The 21,330-nt window shown below is 38.1% G+C and overlaps 1 protein-coding gene across 6 annotated transcripts in view; it reads left to right on the top strand.

Annotated features, from left to right (window-relative positions):
* The window catches only part of cadm2b (cell adhesion molecule 2b), a 247,117-nt gene that overhangs the window by 9,766 nt on the left and 216,021 nt on the right, over nucleotides 1-21,330 (top strand). Inside the window, exons 1-2 of one of the 6 annotated variants that reach the window (XM_084126050.1) lie at nucleotides 3,706-3,811; nucleotides 3,925-4,129. The exons of the other annotated variants lie outside the window; for them this stretch is intronic. The gene's annotated coding sequence lies outside the window, so the exon portion shown is untranslated. Of the gene's footprint in view, nucleotides 1-3,705; nucleotides 3,812-3,924; nucleotides 4,130-21,330 lie in introns of those variants that run through there. 6 annotated transcript variants of the gene reach the window in all.

Here is a 21,330-nt window from a genome sequence, read left to right as displayed (position 1 = left end):
GAGTCTTCATCTCATCTGTTGTCTGACCTTTAAACAGAGTCCCCTCACCATCTCTACTCTTAGAAGAATGTCCTCACACTGCCTGCGGATGAGAACCACACAATGAATCTCATTTACTCTGCAACACCGAGCTGCTCTGCTTTTACTTTTCTGTGGCCTTGAATTTCTCGCCATGAATTTCTCGGAATAGCCATCCGTGCTGTTTTTACCAGCTATATATCAGTGATTCACTGAAATAGGCCTGCAACAAACTATTTTGATTACTTTCTCCTGTAAAAATGTTATGCAAGGCACCATTTTTCATTAATTTTATTGCAACAAAGAATTCCATCGTCCAACAAAGAACATAGCAGTGATCAAAATGATTGCCCTTCCTTTTCCTGCCATTCTACATTTGACAGGGATATGCAAACACTCTATTTCAAGTTTTACTGCAAAGTGGTGTCACTGACAAACATTTGCAAAGCACAAAAACCAGACTAAGAAATTAAATATGTAGTTGACTATAATATATATATATTATACACTCTAAAAAATCTGGGTTAAAAACAACCCAATTTGGATTGTTTTCAACACAAGGGCTAGGTAAATATAGGACAGAACACATGTTGGGTTAATTTTACCCAGCAAATTGGGTTGTTTATTTAACCCAGCATAATGGGTTGATTTAACCTATACTGGGTTGATTGATTTTTTTCTATAGTACTAGCTTTTTTTCTTTGTTTTTTATTTTTTACTTCATACATGAATTAATGTTTACGGATTAACTTAAATCCTCTAAACTAAAAAAAAAAAAAAAACTCCACACAACCACTGGTTTGCATGATAATTCCTTTATTTTTGATACAATTTTACAGTACAGCATACTTTATATAGTTTTGAATACATATTGCCTACATTTAAGCTCGTTAAACAAGAAATAGAAATTAGAAATAACTGAAGTGTAATCGACCAGTCGCTGTTGTCCCGTTTCCACTGTAACGGTGCTGGATCTCGTCAAGTACACCTTGCTGGAGCCTGCAGATCAGGGCGGGGCTTCACCTGGGGCGGGGCTGCACGTGTCACCCCGCCCACAACGCTTCTCATTGGTTAGTATCTCATGCGGCACTTGTATTATACTTGGCAGGGGAACATCTAACTTTAGGCCGCCGCCCTGCGCTTTATTCATAGCTGAAATATGCTGTGATTGACTCCATAACCTGTCCATAAACAATCAGTGTACAGTTCTGAGAACATATTTTAACTTTCTAAGTATTTATATTCTGTATCTTTTTTTTGAATAAAATCATAAAATGTTATGCGAGGCATCAGGCATTTCCATCACACGAAAAGACTAACGCAACACTCGTGACTCACATCGCGTCCCTGTATGTTGCTTTTCATAAAATGAAACAATATACAGAACAATGACGTATTTATAGATAAAATAAAATGGACACAAACCCCTATTTTACCGAAGACATGCACCAATTAAACGGAGCTGCACTGGTCTCTCCTGAAGAGGTTGCAAAAAGCCTGTGATAAATAATTCAACGCCTGGGTTGTTACGTCTGACCCAGGAGCAGGGTAACACAAAAACTACCCAAACACTGAAAAAATAACCCCAAAAAATTGACCCAAAAGGCTCAACCCAGGATTTGGGGTAAAAAAAATAATAACCCAAAGTGTATGTGTGTGTGTGTGTGTGTGTGTGTGTGTGCAAGACCTCAAAATAGGAGCAAAAACATGTCTGTCAGTCACGTAGAGAGTCGATTTAAATACTTGTAGTGAGAGACTATAAAAAGATAGTATCTATTTTGTCAAAACAGCAATCAAAGCAAAGATACATGATGAGAGTAATCAAAAGCGTGTGGCACTACATCTCAATGATGCCGGTGAAGCAACATAATGGTGGCAGATGGAGATAACAGCAACTCAAATTGAAAGCGTAATCAAAGATTAAACAGGCAAAGGCGAGGGCTATTTAATAAGTGGGTATTGCTGTGATACAGGCATGGAGACACGCAATAATTGATTTCTGTCCTTAATTCATTTGAGGAGACAATTTAATCTAATCAGAGAAGGAGGGGGCCTATGGCAGTACATCTGCTTGGTGGATGTAAACGACTTCATAACAGAGAAACAATGCAGGAGCTATCAGTGATGAAAAGATAGTGTTTAAAGTTGATTTTATGTTCAAATTTCTCCTATAAAAACTTGGTAGTGTCAAGTTTATGTAAGCCATTGGTAGGTTAAAACCATAGACTGTAAAAAAATATGGACGTAGTGTCCGTGACGTCACCCGTAGGTTTCTGGAGAGCATTTTTGAAGCCTAAAGTGGGCGGAGCCGTCCGTCGCCATCTTGGCCTTGCGTCACTCCCGGATAACAGAAAATAGGCAAACAGTGCGTGAGTGGAGCTGAGGAGCCTGGCCATAGATATGAGCCTGGCTATCTGAAATCACCTAGCTCGACGTGATCGAGTTAGCTGATGATGTAAAGCCAATTAAAAGTTCCTGTTTTTGCCCTTCGAAATATTATAATAGTTAAAATACATGGCTACAAGTGAGACTGTGTATTACTTCGAGAGTGTTTGTGTGTGACAGTGATTTATGTGCATACATGTCAGTCACTCTTTCATGGTCCGTCAGCGCGGCATCGCTCAAGTTCGTAGAGAGCTTCTTCAGTCCATTTTAAATTCTGATTTCGGCCGCCTCTCAAATGGGTTAAACCGTTAAACCATAGATATATTGCCTTTGAAGTGCAAGTAACGTTAAATGCGCTAGAAAATCCGCGCTCATTCATGGATGTGCATTTATTGCATGAACGGAGAAAGCGCCGACGCCTGCATGATTTCATCTGACGGTACATAAGCAAATAATCCATCTGTTCCGTGAGAGCAGAACGAACGAGCCTTTATTGACGTTTTAAATTTGAAAACCCCAAAAAGCAACGAAATTGTCAGACATCCATTAGTGCCTGTTCACAGAGGAAAACAACTGAAATACAGCGCTGGTTGTTCTCTCAAACGATACTCGACGACAACGACTGAATCCAAAGACGTGGGCTTTGTACCCAAGTATTAAATTGTATGAAATAATCCCGAAAAAAAGCACAAACACTGCAGAGAAGGCAAGTTCAGCAGCTAACATTTGCTGAGGTGAAGTGACGGCTAGTAACAGCAGACAAACGGCTAGCATTGACATCAGCGGGAATCCACCTGTCACTCAAGTGGCCACACCCTTAAATTTAAATATTAATCAACTAAACGGATGAGTTATAAAAAAATTCACCCCCCTCACAGTTGTTATGAAGGGCAAAATTAGCTGTATAGACCAAAGCCACAGAGAGAACCAGGCTGTAAACATGTTTTTTTCTGCTGTAAAGTTGGTAATTTTAACATGAGGGAGATACAGATTTGACTCACTTCTGCAGCCAGGCCAAGCGGCCAGTTAATGAATTGCAGTTTAACTCACTTCCGTGTTGGTTTCAAGAGAGAGACGGGGAGGTTGCCGCTTGGTTAAAACATTGTGGCTTGGTGTTTTCAAAACATTTTAATGTTTGTTGTAGAATCTGCCAAGTCCAGCACGGCAACAGTGGCTCTACCAATGGTGTGAGTTTGGGGCGTGGTTATGTATTTATTAGACCAATAGCAGGAAGGGAGGAGTGTTCAGGAAACCTGTTTGAGAAAAGGTGTTGCAGTTCTGTTTGCCACAAAAATTACTTTAGTTTAAACTGGATTATTAAAGAGAGAAATGTCAATATCAGCATCAAAATATAATTTTACCGCCACACCATACATGATTCAGCGGCCGATCGTCCTCTGCTTCACTTGTAAGTGACACGTTACACTTGTGTACCCAACTTTCTACAAAGTGTGAGAGAGAAAAGCGCAAACCTGAATTGATTCATGTTTATGTCCTGATATTGATTTAATCTTTAAAAAGGTTCCCACGGGTAAGTAAGGCGGGGGAAGCGAGGCTGAATACGGACAGATTTGCAACTGAAGGTGGTGTGGAGGTTTGGCGAGGGAAGTGAGGAGAGATACATGCTGAGTTTGTGTGTGTGGGGGACAGGATAAAAACGCATCAACTCCATGACCTCGTAAAGGAGGATCAACGCTTGGAACGAGAACTGCATACTGATAGCAAGGTGGGTGAAGGCCTGAGTGATTGAGACTGAAGATTTGTTGATGAAATGACCATAAAACGATAATAATTTACAGCGAGAGCTGGCAATGGCTTGTGGGAGCGCTGGCGATGGGGCAAAAACTGAAGGGAAAAATCCAGTGATGAAAGAAAAGGACTTTTTGCAATGGTGTGGAAATAGAAATACAATGTGGCATACACTCATTTGCCACAGTTACTTTATTTCCCAGTCAATAAAAGGGGTATATTTATATATCTCAATTGAATGCTATACATTTTATTCAAACTAGGCTCAATGGAAAAACGTGCCTCTAACTACATTTTTGTAAAACTCCTAAAACGTACATACAATTCACTGCAGTTTCCTGCTGAAATGAACACTAGAGGCACTAAAACACCAACAACAATTCCTTTTTTACATAAAGGATCGTTACCTGGCAGATTATCATTTAATAAAGACTGCATGATTTGTAAACTAATACATTTTGACGTTTACAACACATAATCAGCTCCATATGTCTTCCTTTTCAGATGTAGTAAACTTGCTCGGTAACCCACCTGGTGCAGTATTGCACGATGTGAAACACGTTGTGATAAAAGAGCTCAGACTTGCAGAAGGAAGCTAAAATGGCATGGTTGCTTCATCAAATCTTATGTTTGCTATTTCACACACTATTGGTTGGGTTTAGTGTAGGTGGTACGTTATTTTCAAACGCAATACAGGATAACCCTTTCATCGCCTTTCACCGGACATTTAATTTCCAAACTACCGTGCTACATACAACAACCAACGTAATAAAACATTGCCAGATTCACGTTCATCTATTTATGATCAAATTGAACACACTTTTAGTGCCATTCACTGGAGATTTCGCACCACATCAGAAAGAAACATGTACAATGTAACTATCTCAATGTTTAAGTGTTTAAGTAGGGGGGATCTGGAAATCAGGGAAAGAGGTGTGAATGAGAAACAAGTTTTGAGGATGACAACCAAATGAAAAGTAATTGGTGGAAGACGCCTGCAGCACTTTCAGTGACAGATGGGCAGATAGTCCTAAAAATAGCAGTTTATTTAGAGATGGGCAGATATCAGCCTCCAGTTAAAATCATGAACAGCAAAAGCTCTAAGACTGATATAACCAGAAGTTTCTAATGAAGTTTCTACTTGGTGTTGCTTCAAACTTTCATTTCTCCCACTCATCGCCTTTATATCACACGTTTGTTTAATTTGGTCTTTAGTCATCTTTAAGGAATATGTTTATACAAAACTCTTGACATATTCTCTGTAACATCACTGCATTAATAGTAGGTGTTTAATTATACAACATTTTTCCAACTTATTATCTGTGGCCTTGATGTTAAGCTTTAGACTGTCTTAGTATAATTAATCTGACAGAATGTGGGTAGAAGAACACACATATAAATATATGTTCTGAAGATACTGTTGTTCACATATCGTCTTTTGTTCTCATAATAGAAGCGATGCGGTCGCGACGCGCTCACTTTTTCCAGGCGCAGCGAGATTTTCAGAATGCCGCAAAGTCAGAAATGCAGGTCATGTGACAAGAACCAACCAATCAGCTTCACCCTTTCCGTTACAAAATTGAAAGCTCAGTCATGCGCGGTTCATGGTTGCATAGCAACGATCAGACGAAAGGAGACGCCTTTCATGCGTTTGAACGGCCCCTAACACACACATACACACTTGACATTTTCAAATGCTGCATTGTACCACATATCACACGGCATAACTGAAGCCACAAACTGTATTAATTTATGATTAGCCTTCTAAGCTAAGATTCTGTTATGCATCCCCTACAGTTACCATGATAATCAGTTACCCTAAGCTGACATATTTAGTCAAGCTAGGGGAATTTCAACACCCATAATGCCACAGTCCCTTTTCTCTGTTTTCTCGAGTCATGTAGTTATGATTTCAAATGTATATTTCATAGAAGTTCATCTTGCCAGCAGATTTTCCCCTCATCTTAATGTAATTTCAAGATTAGTTTGAAATAATTTTCTTTGAAACACAGATAAAAAAAGTTTATTGGTGAATGTACTGACAAAATTTATGGAAACACAATATACAATATACTTTAATATACTTTCTCTTAAAACTGGTGTGTCATGCATTTATATATTTGTAAATACAAGTGTAGCAATGAAGTTATAATTTAATACATTCATTTTAAATGTAATATTGAATAACACCCTACAGTTAAAATTTGAATCAAATATGACATGTTCTTTAGTAAGTTAGTCAAGAAATTAAAATAAGTGTCCTTCTTGCGACGGAGCTCGTAATAAAACAAGAATCAACATTAGCTTGGCTTTTCGGGAATGAGAACTGAAGGATTTGAAATGTTGTAAAAGCGACGTGGAGATGGTGTTTTTATTACCCAACAGGTGAGTAAGGTATTTTGTTGAACAGATTAATTGTCATATGTAGCTCTCTAACAGAGTTGATTGTAAAGAATTATCTATAGTGAAGGGTCATCACATTATTGTTGTTGTTGTAATTAGTTTTTTGGAAGTACTGTCTATTAATGCATGGGTAAAGCTACAGTAATGTCTTCAGCTTGTCAGCTTGAGATCCTTTCCATCTAAACTGGTTACATCTCTTAAGTCTAGTAGTGAATGTTTTAAGAGCATTAGGACAATCTCTATTTTTTTTTAGTTATGAGAAAGAACCATATTCATCCGCACAGTCACGCAGAACCAAAGCACAACCAAAACAATGTTCTTCCACAAAATGCATACGGTTTTGTTTTTAATCGCTAGAACGCCAAAAATGTACATGGTGTACCTTTAATTTGGTGATGTAACTTTTATCCTACAATTATGCACGGATATTAGCCACATGCATGCTTCGCAGAAGCTTCATAAAGGCGTTGTTTAAAAAAAAAAATTCTTCAAATTGCATGCTAGTAAAATTAACCTCCTAAGTTTAATAATTGTTGTCCAAAAGGTGAAATAGATAAACATCTCGTACGACCTCACTCATACGAATTGGTCGTGAGAAAGCATTGAATTTAAAACTAATCAGCCCAAGATTAAAACTAATCTGCCATCTTGACCCATTGAGTCTCTGTGAGCAATCTGCAAATTTCCACTTTGCTACAAGCTGTGAGTTTTGTCAGACGAAATATATGTTTCGACTCATTTCTATGTATCAGTAAACATTACGTTTAAGGATACAAGCACGCAGGCACACAAGACACATTTCAGCAGAGTAAGTGGAAACTCTGCCAAGCCCGAGATAAACTGAAATGAAATATGGTCATGACAGAACAGCCACTCGCAGAGAGGAGCAGCTCAGCTGTCGCGCATAATTATTGTGACTCCGCATTAAATGCATGTCTGTGCATGTGTGAGTGTTGGAGAGAGTGAGTGACTGTCGAAACTGACGGTTTAGCCCCTCTTGGCTGTCAGGTCTCTGATCCTCTAGCTTGAACCTTTCCTGTGCTTGTTGAATGTTATATTCAGGGCTGAGATGCGGCACAGTAATGTCAGATAATGGTACAAACACTCTGTGCACCTGCTGGCTAATGACTCTCCATCTATGTGCTGGCCAACACGGAAATGATTACAGATTTAATCTCATGCAGCCACTGTGTATGTATTAGGCCATCGAGTTTTTCTGCTAAATTACCTGAACTATCTCAACCGCTGGTTCTCCTAGATAATGATGTGGTATTTTTTTTCACTGTTCATCTCTCCGTCCTAATTTATAGCAGCCCGTTTCCACCTCAGAGTAAAAAGGTGGACATGTAATTTATTTAAGCCACGAAATAAACTTCATTCCGTAAAATAAGTATAATGGACTACATAAAAAGCGTTTCGAACATCTCCAGCACATTTTATAATAATCCAAAAATCAAATGTAGTTCACCTTATGCATGTTTAAGCTTTCCTGTAGCTTAAACAGTAGAGCATTGGCGCTTGCAACGCCAAGGTCATGGGTTCGATTCCCAGGGAAAGCAAGAACTGATAAGAATGTAAAAATGTGTACCTTGAAATGCAATGTACGTCGCTTTGGATAAAAGTGTCTGCCAAATGCGTAAATGTTATCATGTGCATGTCATGTAAAAACATTGACATACACTCATAGGCATCAATCACTTCACTGAATACTTGCCGGCTAAGAAATAAGTAATTATTATCCATCTGTTTTCAAATCCACATCATTTGAAAATCACGACATCGATGTCTGTAAAAAAAATAAATAACGCACACATTTGTCAAATGTAGTTTGATCACTATCTTCTCAATTGGTTAAAAGATTATGACATCAAAGTTTGATAAAATGTTGTTTAATTTTCCATTAAAGGTGCATTGTGTAATATTTTGGAGGATCTGTTGACAGAAATGCAATATAATATACATAACTGTTTTCAGTGGTTACCTTACATAACATTACATTACATTTTAATGTTAATAAAAATAAATATAATGTTTGTAAAGAAACCTCATTGCTTAACTGGCTACTCTCTGCTGTCTCAGACGACGACATCTTTTCCTGTCGGACACCGTAACTTCTGTTGGTTGTAATTCGCAACCTCACCGCTAGATGCCGCTAAAATTTACACACTGCACCTTTAAGAGATTTAAACAATTTAAAATAACTGTTTCTTGAGCAGCAAATCAGCATGTTTGACTGATTTCGGAAGGATCATGTGACACTGAAGACTGGAGCAATGATGCTGAATAATTCAGCTTTGCATCACAGGAATATAATTACATTTTAAAATATATTAAAATTGATTATTAAAAGTTATTTTAGATTGTGATATTATTTCACAATATTACAGCTTTTACTGTATTTTTGACCCAATAATGCAGTCTTGGTGAGCATTAGAGACTTTTTTCAAAAACATAAAAAATCTTACTGACCCCAAACTGTTGAACAGTAGTGTATATTTTCTCACAATATTGGCCATGTATTTATTACTTAGGTTATATGTTAATTATTATCACTTCCCAGTAAGTTCAGAGAAAGAGTTAGTTCATCCAAAACTTAAACTTGTCATTATCATTTGCTCACCCTCATGTCATTCCAAACCTGAATTACTTTTGTTAGTCAAAACACAAATTAGGATATTTTTAATGAAACGTGAAACAATGAAACAATATTTAAAACATCCAATAAGTTTATAAAGGCATCGTAAAACGAATCCATATGATTCGAGTGGTTATGTGAAGAGATAATAACTTTATGAACAGATTTAGTTATAATAATTTAGTAAATTATTAAAGAATTGTCATTTTTGGGGTGAATTATCCCTTTAAATGACATGAAATGCAATGCTGGTCAAAACTCAAGCGAACAAGGGAGATATTAACATTATCCAAATACACCAAAATTGCAGAAAATATACATCACAACATATTGAATTGTGACAAATGCTTTATGATGTGTTTTGCATTGTGGGGTAGTTTGAGATACCCAGCCTTATTCTGTTAAGTGTGATTTATAAAAAATAAAAAAAAAACTTATCGCAAGCGCAAGCTTCCATGTCCACACACCACAAGTCCCTTATGGAGCAGCACCCCTTTATCAGTGAATGGAGAAAGACATTACTTTAATTTACATAAACATTAATTTATTTATAAATCTAACTCAGACAGGACATTTACTAAAAGTAATTTGCATTCTTTGTATGGTGAAATTGAATTGCCATTTAAGCAACAATTGAAATATCACCCATGAGTGAATTCATAGAAATGTTAATGCATATCTCTGCACATGTAAGATTACATCCATAAAGTGTGGGGAAAATTGTTTTACTTTCAAAGTACTGCAGTTATATTCAGAATATATTGTAAAAGACATCGAAATGTATTAAGGAAATGTATTTAAATATTCAAATATATTTTGGAGTAATTACATTTAGGTTTAAAATGACATTTAAAAAAAGTATATAAGTACTATAAGTCTAACTTAAAGTAAATTTATTTCAATATATTTTACAGTGTCACTATATTTTTGGCCATTTTCTTATAGTTTCTGATTATTATTATTATTATTTGCTCTATAGGCATAGCAAGTGAGACTAGTAAGGGCTAATCTTCTGTTGTCTACATGCACAGTGGTTAAAGGGACACTTCACCCATTTGCATTAAGCTTTGCATTGTTAGAAACCCAGTCATACTATTGAATGGTCGTGCAACACTCTCTCATTTTCCCCTGATACGGGAGAAATCCGTTATTTACCTCTTACACTTCCTCCTACAATGACGCAAAAATCGTCATTTTGCGTCATTGTAGGAGGAAGTGTAAGAGGGGGGGATTTCTGTTGAGACTACAGACACGTTCCTCATCTTTCCCAGGGGGCGGGAACCGCTCACGCTACAGACCTATTACAGATCAGTGGGTGGGACTTTACTCTCTGAAACTGAAAGCAATATCCTCCATCTTGTTTGAAGCTAAGCTAACAGGCGCTGTGGAGACAGATGTAAAGTTATGACAATAGGGGAGGAGAGTGCTCAATATGATATAGAGGAAGAGGATTTCGGAAGTCTGATGCTTGAATCAGGTGTTTGTGGCTACCTTTACAAGCCGCATTATAGCGAAAAGCAGCCGAGGCAGAAGACCTGCCTGCCGCGGACGAGGAGCCCGGACTGGCTCGAGTTAGGGCGGACTGGTGGCGCCGGTGATCTCACTATGCAACTACGAACGCAGAGATAGAGTCCGTCTGCGGCAAAGAATTTCAACGATGACAATTTCTCCTGGACGAAATCTCTGAATCAGACGAGGACACGGACGTTTGTGTTGAGAACTATCCTAGTTTCGCACCGCATATGTTCTGACTGAACATTCAGGTACCATGCAATAATTCACCTTTTCGAAAGAAATACAAACGAGGAGTAATGCACTAATGAGTTCGCCAACTAACTAGACATTTTGTGTGAATGTGAAATGAATTTCAAGCTCTGGTGGTAGCTAGCCTTGTAGACGGAAGAGTGATTTCTCTTATAGGCAGATATGCGCTTTCTGGATTAGTGGGAGTGGCTTGCGGAGCTGTGCAATGTGGTGCATTGTGGGAGTTGTTGTCTTTCATACAAATGCGTCCTGAAGTTATTTTTTGTCTTTTCTCGGTCACAAAGGCACCAAATTCAAAATTTATTTTACATTTCGACTACATATATGACCCACTTTAAATAAAAAAACAATGTTCAAATGGGTGAAATGCCCCTTTAAAGTGGGATTTGGCAGGTGGGGGAACCCTCACATTTTGAGTTGGTGCAACAGGAAAAAATGACTCACCGTGGGACAACATATTGAGTATTGTGGTATAGCAATACTTTTTGGGATAAGAGTGTAAATGTGGCACCAAGCATCACAATACTTATTTACTTGATATTTTAATGGTTTTATTTTGGTCCATCTAATCTACACTGATATGATGACGATACTATGTTAAAATTGCTGAACACCACAATATGAAACACAGCCTTGTTTTTCACAATGTAAATTCAAACATAAAAATGGCTGAAGACAACTATAACAGAAATAAATCACAACCACAATTATGGAAATTTGACATTAGCCTACTTCACCTTCGACTTTTAACTCCACTGCAACATCCACTTGCTCTGGCTGGAACAGCAACTGTCAAGGGCAGACTGGAGCAACAATTCAGCCCTGGCACTGTAGCCACACCAGCCCACATTACCACATTACCACACCCCCCACAGACATGGGCATTCAAATGTGAGGTAATTAGGGGGGTTTGGGGGCTCCCCCGAGAACATTTGGATTTCTCTGACCTACATGTGCAATTTAAAACTTTTGAAGGCCTAAAAAATGGATAAGAAATAGCTTTAAAACCATGTCAGTGGGCATTAGATTATTTGTCAATACCTGCTCTCTCCTCATCTTCATCTTTCTCTGTCTTCTTATCCTGCCCTATTTCTCCAATTTTTCTGGAATTGGCAGACGTTCCCTAGGCATCACGCGCTGTGGTAGCGCGTCGTTCTCAGGTAGCCTATAAATATGCAGCATTAACGCAGGTGATTTTGAATAAATAATGTCGATATACAATGGTTACGTAATGTTAAAACTAAGTGCATTTCACGCATTTGTATTCGCTGGTGTTCAGCGGGGAGGGGAGGAAGGACTTTCTGCATGCGTGAACCGGCGTAGATGCTCTCAAAATCAGACAGGAGAACCATGATTGAGAATATAACGTTGGGAAGCGTGCCGTGTTTGTGAAGGCGGGGCCAGTGGGTGATATTGAGTTTTGATTTGATGCGGAAGGACTCCTTCAGAAGGAGCGCCAGGCTGGCTGCAATTTGACTGTGCACGCAACATTTTTTAAACAATATCCTACCATCGCGCTATCATTGATATTAATGAATCTGTTCATTAATTAATTTATCTGATGTGTCGGAACACAGTTCCGGACCGTTCCGGCTCACTTTAACCCCTGTACATATTCCAGCCACAAATTTTGAACCTAACAATTAACAATATTATTCATTTTCTTAAAGGGTAACTAAACCCTAAACCAACTTTTTTTAGTTAATGATCTGTAAGAATGGGGCTTTATTAGTGCTGTTCATTGATTCAAGTAACTTTTTTGACATTTGGGTATAAAGTGTTTTAATTCTACAATATATGGTGTAAAAACGTCTGAGTGCTCCCCTCTTCAGGTTGAACGGTGGCTACTGCAGTTGAATTTTCCTATTGGATGTTTGCGGTACTACGTGACGTAAGCGATACTACGTGACGTAGGCAGGTTCCAGCTCACCACGCCCTTGGTACGAGCTAGTGTAGATTTATCTGTATTTAGTACAGTGGTCAGGAGGGTACGTAGGTGTAGTGTTGCTGGTTGCAACAGCACTGCTGGACTGCATAGCTTTCCAGCATACTTGGAAATTAGGCGCCAGTGGTTGCATGCACTTAGCCTGGAAAACCGTGAGTTCCCGCCTAGAGCTCAAGTGTGCAAGCTGCATTTACGCGGGATTGCTTCTCCAACGCAATAGAGGTGGAAATGGGCTTCTCCACACAGCTTGCGCTGAAAAGCGACGCAGTACCAAACGCTGCTCCTCCTGCATGGACTCCACCACCACAGCGGCGTCTTGATGTGAGTGATCATATATATTTTAATCACAATTTATGGTTAGGCTAAAGTTAATCCTCTGGGGTCGACAAACGCGCCGGCGCATTTTGCTGGATTTTTTCACATAGCGTCAAAAATATGAATATGCCTATAGAGAGCGCGCTATTGACATCAACTCGATAAAACTCATCAGATGCATGTACTTTACGTCGTCTTGTGACCCTGTGAGTCACTCTCCATTTTAGAGTCTGACAGCAGGTCTCAGGTGCACGCCCCCCCGCTCAGCCCCGCCCTCGGTTCGTCCCCTCTATCTCCGCTGGGGTCTGCCCACTTTTCTAGCATTTTTTCAAATATTGCCAGTGGGTGGAGTCAGGCTCTGACCAGGGGTTTAGTTACCCTTTAAAAATTAAGTGAATACCTAAAAAAAAAAAAATAATAATTAGTCAGTTAAATCTTTGAATCAACTGAGAGACCCAGTTTTTTACTAAATATGCATAGCTTTCACACACATGCACACAGCACAGAGACAGATGTTCTGCGCACATGCGCTCCAGTTGTGTCAGTGTGTTCTATGTAATGATGGCTGGTTTTAGCCTTGAAAACAGCAAGCAATGAAAATATATTCTTGACCTTAATTAAGAATATGGAGTGACTTATCTATAGTGAAAATGAGCTGAAACCATGGAAACGGAAGAGGAGCAGGGCTCAGAGGACGGAAAAGTCTAGAACATTATAGCCGCTCAGTATCTCCTATGATGCGTCTGTTAGCTGTGCGGTCAAAGTTCTCCGCTGGAATGAAGACTAGCAGAACCAAATACAATGCCGTCTCTGTCTGGCTGTCTTGATGGGATGGACAGTGTTTGGTAATTAGTATCTATCTCAGGAGAAAGGCCTGTCTCTGCGCCTGTGAGAAAGTTGGGTTGAGCGCGGGAAGACAGGAGGAGACGGAGGGGAAATAAGAATGTCAGGGCTGGATTGCCACAGACTTTTCTGTGCCGCTTCTGCCGAATTTCTGTGAAGGCATTGGTTTAAAGGCTTAGGATTCCACCTTTCACTGGAACAGTTCAGGGAAGTGTCAACAAAGAGACACACAACACACACACTGGCAGTAAGAAAAAAGAAAAAGGATGAAGATATTGTTTAGACAAAAACATCAATGGACATGAAGCAGAACTGTATGTTTTCTATCAGAATTTGCATTTCCCTGTCCTCCCTAAACATTGACGGTTCACCTGAAAATGAAAATCGTTTGACTTTCTTTCTTACTGTATGTGCAACAGAAAAGAAGAGATTTTGGAGAACTGTTTTTATCCATACTATGAAAGTCACTTGGACCAATAGTTGCTGATGGTTTATGTCCCATTGTACATTTTTTTTCTCATTGAGCTCGGAATACATTACAGAAGTAAAATGCAATCATATACTAGAATTTTGACTAAATAAAAGAAGCATTTAAAGCTCATTTAAAGCTATTATCAAACTCAGGTTCATTGGAAAAAGCTTTATTTGTGTATTTGACTTTCAAAGTGACATGTCCAGTGAGTGGTGCTAAGCACATTCAGTTTTCCGAAACAGAATATTAAGCAAACCTGCAATAATTAAATATGTTAAAAACCACAAATATACTTCATGTATTTAATCTCACTTTATTTACCAATGTCAAGTAAGAGTGCAGAACTTTCTTTTCCTGCATCCTATTCTTCTGCGATCCAGAATGGCAGCACAGCTGAGAGGTTTGTTTGAGCTGCGCCCTCTAATGTACACGCGTGAATTTGCATTCCCTTCAGCCTGAGACTTATTCATTTCACTTTTGATGTGAAGGGGCCTTTACATTTGCCAAAAATATAACTTTTTTTTTTTTGTTACTAAAAACCAAACAAGCAAGCCCAGCCCAGCCCAGGTGAGAAAACGCAATGCTAAAGGCCCGTTCACACCAAGGACGATAACTATAAAGATAACGATAAAGATATAATTCTAAAAATCGTTCTCCATATTAAAGAATAACAGAGTTCACACCACAACTATAACGATAAAGATATGAGGAACGATATCGTTGGGATCACTTTCAGAACGATTTTTTTTCAGCTGTCAAACGATAAAACACTGACAGTCAATCAGAATCCATTCTAATTTAAAGGTCTCGCGCATTTAAAATGGGGCGCGCGCGCGCGTGCTTCGAATAAAAAGACCGTTATCGTTCGTTGGTGTGGACGCATATATAGTTATCTTTGTCTTTATCTTTATAGTTATCGTGCTTGGTGTGAACGGGCCTTAAGAGTAACACAACACATTACTTTCCAGAAAAAGTAACTAAGTTACTTTTTTGGGAGTATTGCAATAGTGTAACGCATTACTTTTAAAAGTAACTTTTCCCAACACTGCTATAGTGAGTTGTGCTATGCTTTATTGTGCTTGAAAATAATGTACCAACACTAAAACCACTATATTGATAGTGTTAACAAAAGCAAACATGAGCTAAAACTGCATTTGTTTTCTTCTGCAAGTCTTTAGGCTCTTATCATGAGTCATGTTTCACAGGACCGAGCGCTTCACATCACAAGTGTGCAATGTTGAAGCCGGTAAATCACTGAGCAAGATCAGAAAAACCACACATATGGAGCTGGTTATGTGTTGCAAATGTCAAAATGCATTAATTTACAAATCATGCACTATGCTAAAAATGGTTTGAGGTCATAATTGTGAAAGGAGCCGTGCACAAATAAGTGTATATTTTTTAAATCTATAATCTGCCTCTGCATTCACAATTTGTGTGAAAGGGAAAAAAGCCATTGGTGTTTTACTGCCACTAGTGTTCATTTCAGCTGGAAACTGCAGTGAATTGTATGTTTTTGAAGTCTTGCATAAATGTCACATTTTTCAGATGAGCCTAAATTGCTCAATTGTTTTGAATGACAAGTTAATTTAGGCATCACAACGTTGATTTTTTTGTGATTTGTTATTTAACAATGATATTAAATCATTATTGGTTTAAAATATGAACCCACCATGTTCATTTATTTTATACAACATTGGGGAAAGACTCCATTTTCTTGACTGTGGTAATTGTTCCATTGAAGCCATCTATAGACAATAGGTTGAAAATAATCCCAGAAATTCGTCCAAGTTACACTTGCAAGCGGTATATCATTACCCAGCATGCCATTTACAACTCCTGTCAAAGCATGCTCTAATAATTACACCCAGTTTACCGTTCCCATATTTCTGCTCATCAATGTCAAACTACTCAAACAATCCTTCAAGTTCAATTGAATCTTACAAATTAAATATTCTTTACATGCATGTGTAACTGCTGCTAAATTCATAAAGTATAATGACGTGTCTTTAAATAACTGTCAAAGTTCATTAGTTGAGTGTAATAGAAGGTTTAGGAGAATCTGTAATCATTACGATTGGTATTGCACGTCAGGTACTACTACCATTTAGGTACTAATATGTGCACTTTAGGTCCTATATATATACTGTGTATATAATTTAAGGAACTAATATGCACCTTGCCATCTTAGCATAGTGTTAACTGATTAATGTAAGCTCTTTTAATTAGCTATAATAAGATATCGCTATAATGTGCTACCTTTGTGACCAGACATTGATGAAGGGAGATGGGATTCTGTGGGAGAAAAGGCTTTTGTACAACAACAGCGTAAAGAAAATGAGCACCAAAATGAGCAAAAAATGTGTGCAAACATTTCTGCTGACAGAAAACAAGTCAGTTTCTAGTTTACTTGCTAAGTGCCTCAAACTGAATATGTTAATGTTTTGAAGCCACAGACCTAGCAAACTTTGCCGAATCCAGTGATTATTTCATCCCCACAAGCGTCCGTAATATCAACCTGATACCTTATGAACACAATTTTGTTTCCTGGCGGATTGATAAAACCCTGACTCCTGGAAGCTTCAGTCTGATTTCATCATGCTTTAAAGGGTTTCCGGCTTATTCAGCTCTCCTTGTTTTAGCCCACAGGTTTTTGAACTATCGTGTCTAACTGCTGTGATGGGCATAGTTCTGGTGAACACACCAGTGAATGTCTTTTCTCTTACCTTACTTTTAGCCTTGAAGCAACAGTCTCTCGTTTGGAATGTACACATCTGAGCAATTCTCAAGATGGTCTCTTGTGATATTTTGATGTAATTTTTTTATCTGCTCAGAGCAGATGTGCGCAAACAAAACTCTGTTGTATAAGACAGGCCTCAAGGAGCAGGGAATGAGAGGGCTTGGAGAATTTGCCGCAGAGAAAAGCCTCTTCTGCTACCTCCCCTCCTCTCTCTCCCTTCAAGACAGGATGGCAGCAACAAAAAGATGTGCCAGGCTGCAGAGCTTCCATAATCTGCATGGATGGCTTTGCTGCATTTCCGCAGAGTCTGAGCAAACTCTTGGCCAAGCCTCACATTGACGCTCAGGTCTGAATGCCTGAGGTTCCCTCTGTAGAGCCCCAATCTTCTGTGTACTCAGTTTCTTTTTGTTGCTTTTGTTATTCCTTCTCAAGAAAAACCATTTCAGGGAGTTATTTACTCACTCACATGTTGTTCCAAACCTGTATGACTTTCTTTCTACTGTGGAGCACAAAAGATAATTATCTTGGCTGCTCTTTTTCATATAAGAAAAGTAAATGGGGACTGGGACTTTCAAGCTCCAAATAAGTATCAGTCATAAAAGTATAATTATTTTTTTAAACATTTGTAAGAGATTTTTCAAGGTATTTTTTTTTTAAATATCATAAATTATAAAATTTGAGTTGTCGCACCAAATGTTGGTTTTGTACATTTTCACACCTGTATGTTTTTTGAAAAACTTCAGTGCCATTTTAAGAATGAATGATTCATGTGGTATTACCATCAAGTGAGAAGCAATAAGATTTTCTTGAAAATATGTGTACATACTGTACACATCTAATTTTGTGACATAACTTCTCCGAGATTCGGTTTGGAGATCCAAACGCAGATTTATTGAGGGTAATCCATAATCGTAATCCATATAACAGGCATAGGGTCAAAACCACTGGTCAATCCAGATTATAACAGGGTCCAGGATACAGGGAAATCCAGGAACAGGCAAAAGAACGCTCAAGAACGCTCAAGAACGCTCAAGAACGCTCAAGAACGCTCAAGAACGCTCAAGAACGCTCAAGAACGCTCAAGAACGCTCAAGAACGCTCAAGAACGCTCAAGAACGCTCAAGAACGCTCAAGAACGCTCAAGAACGCTCAAGAACGCTCAAGAACGCTCAAGAACGCTCAAGAACGCTCAAGAACGCTCAAGAACGCTCAAGAACGCTCAAGAACGCATTGTAACACATACAAGACTTTGCAAAGAGTGTGAGAAAACACAGGGCTTATATACACAGACATTAACAAGATAATGACACACAGATGGAAATGATCAAACAATAATGAGTTCAGGCAATGGGTTATGGGAATTGAAGTTCATGATGAGATAAAACAGATGGAAGGAGTGCCCTCTGGTGGAGATCATGGGCACTCCAGCTGGCAGATGTGACAAAATTATTATATTCAAAAATGTTCTTAAATATATTTTTCCTAGGTAAAAAGTATTTGAAAAGATATCAATAATTATTAATTGACAAATATCACTAAATTTTTGGAAGTTGCACCACAACATTTTTTATGAAAAGGTCAAATGATTTGATATTTTAAGAGACTTAATGACCTTGACACTCAGTCATAATGAATAATGAATATTTTTTTATATTCAGCGTTGCATAAATTAAAAAATGTCAAGAAAATCTTTGCTACTCTTTTCAGTAAATGGGGACTGGGACTTTCAAGCCCCAAAATACATGCTATATTCCAAGTCTTCTGATCACTTTGTTTGAGAAACAGACTGAACATTTCTGCTGTAAAATGAATCACTGAACTCTGTAAACAAATTCTGATCTCAGTCTGAACTGCATCAATAGAAAAGATTCAACACAAAGCCCTTAACTAGACCTGATAGACGTCAAGATTTTGTGAATTATGACTTAAATTTCAGTCCATTTCTCACACATAGCTATCGTATGCACTTCAAATACAGTGCATGAATCATATTGACAAATTTTATGATACTTTTATTGTGCTTATTTGTCATTTTGGAGCTTGACAGCTCCTATTCACTGTCATTACTTTTGTGATCCACAGATGAAAGAAAGTCATATGGGTTTGGAAAGCCACACGGGTGAATTAATACTTTTTTGGGTGAACTGTCCCTGTTATAAACAAATGTCAATTTATTTCACATTCATTTTAAGGATTAGATATCCGCGCCCCCTTCAGATTTCACATTTCTGCAGTGCATTGTCCTGTAGTCTCACTCTTAAGAGACATGAAGCGCTTCCATATAGCTCACGGTTATAAACTTGCATATAAATAATAATCTCTGCAGGCAAAGATGATTAAAGAAGATTTCTGAGAGTCTGGTAGGGTGTTATCCGCATCCCTCTGGGAATCATTATGCACCATATCTTTTTTATAACCTTTTCTTCTTAAGTTGAGGGAAATGAATTAGAAAATGTATCGGTATCGACACTGATTAGTTAGATGCACTAATTCTCCATGCAGAATAAAGTCATCAAGCCATTAATGAAGGGAAAATTAAAAGCTTTTCTTGGCCACTTGTTTTCCATTCCCCATTGCTCTGGGCAAAATGGTTCCTATGGAGTGCTTTAGTGAGGAGCCTGTAAGCAGGCTCATGATGGCAATGCCAGCGGAGAACAGATGGAAGGAGGGCTCCTAAAGAGAAATCCCCCTAAAGCATCTGTTAGCCGCCTTTGAACAGCCATACATTTTTTAATGGCTAAGGGGAAAGATCTCCTTTTGATGGATCGATTGCTCAATTGTTTCTAATCAGTGGTCAGTGGGTGGTTTTGCAAGCCTTTTATAACCTTGGTAATGTGAGCAATAATGTAAAAGTGTCAATTACTTTTAATGACTAATTTAGTGACTTATTAAATTTAATTGGAATCATGTTTTTTTACGTCAATACCATTCAAGAATAGTTTCAAATGAACGATTCATGTGGTGTAACCATCAAGTGAAAAGCAAGAACATCATTTTCTTACATCTTGAATACAGCATCATTTTCAAAAATGTTTTTAAATATATTTTTCAAGGTAAAAAGTGTTTTTAAAGATATCAAAAATTATTAATTCATAAATATCATAAACTTTTTGGGAAGTTTTTGGTCAAACTATACATCCATCCATCCATCCATATATCCATATCCATATATCCATCCATATCCATCCATAGCTATATATCCATAAATCCATATATCCATCCATATCCATCCATCATCCATATCCATCCATCATCCATGTCCATCCATCCATCCATCCAAAGAAGAATAGACTATGCCAAACTATTTAATAAGATTTTCCTTTCAAGAAAACATTTGACATTTTGACTTTATGTTTGCCAAGAATTCAGAAATTAAATACATGTTTAATATAGATGATACATGTTTGCATGAATTGCATTTTTAATGTACTCTTCATAAATGAATAGCTTCGAGGGGAAAACGTGAGTCACAGCATTGACCGAAAAACTTTTGGAGGTTCAGCCACAGTATAACCGATTTAGGCATTTCCGTAACATCCCAATAGCTGTGAAATCGTCTTTGGAATGTATGCGTTCCTGTGTTCAGGAGGTACGTATCATCGGATTTGCATGCCAACTACTACAGGACCGTTTTGTTACGCCAGATCTATAATTCCATAGACCTTTTGGAAGGCAAAGGTTTTTACACAGAATAAAAGCTCTCTTTTTTTGTGAGCTTTATACAGAACATCCTGGTCAATATTTTCCTTATGATAGGTGGAGACCTCAGTGCTCACTTACGCTTAAGAAGCTGAGCGCACTGTTGAAAACAGAGATTTATTTGAAATATAGGCGAGAATGTTCAATATAGCCAGTGTACTGCATCACCTTCATGCTGAGTATCAGCTCATAGACAGCAGGCACACTGTACCCGCATCACCAGGAAGAATGAAATGTCAAACTCAATAGATATCAATGTAAAGCCAAGACCTCAGTGGTAAATGAGAAGCAGTGCTTCAAACATTCATACAAGTACAAACAGTGTCGGAGTCCTTGGAAAAACGTATTTTTAATCTGTTCCC

The sequence above is a fragment of the Abramis brama genome, assembly GCF_963993115.1.
Source record: "Abramis brama genome assembly, chromosome: 10".
Taxonomy (NCBI): domain Eukaryota; kingdom Metazoa; phylum Chordata; class Actinopteri; order Cypriniformes; family Leuciscidae; genus Abramis; species Abramis brama.
This window is presented reverse-complemented; position numbering and strand designations above follow the sequence as displayed.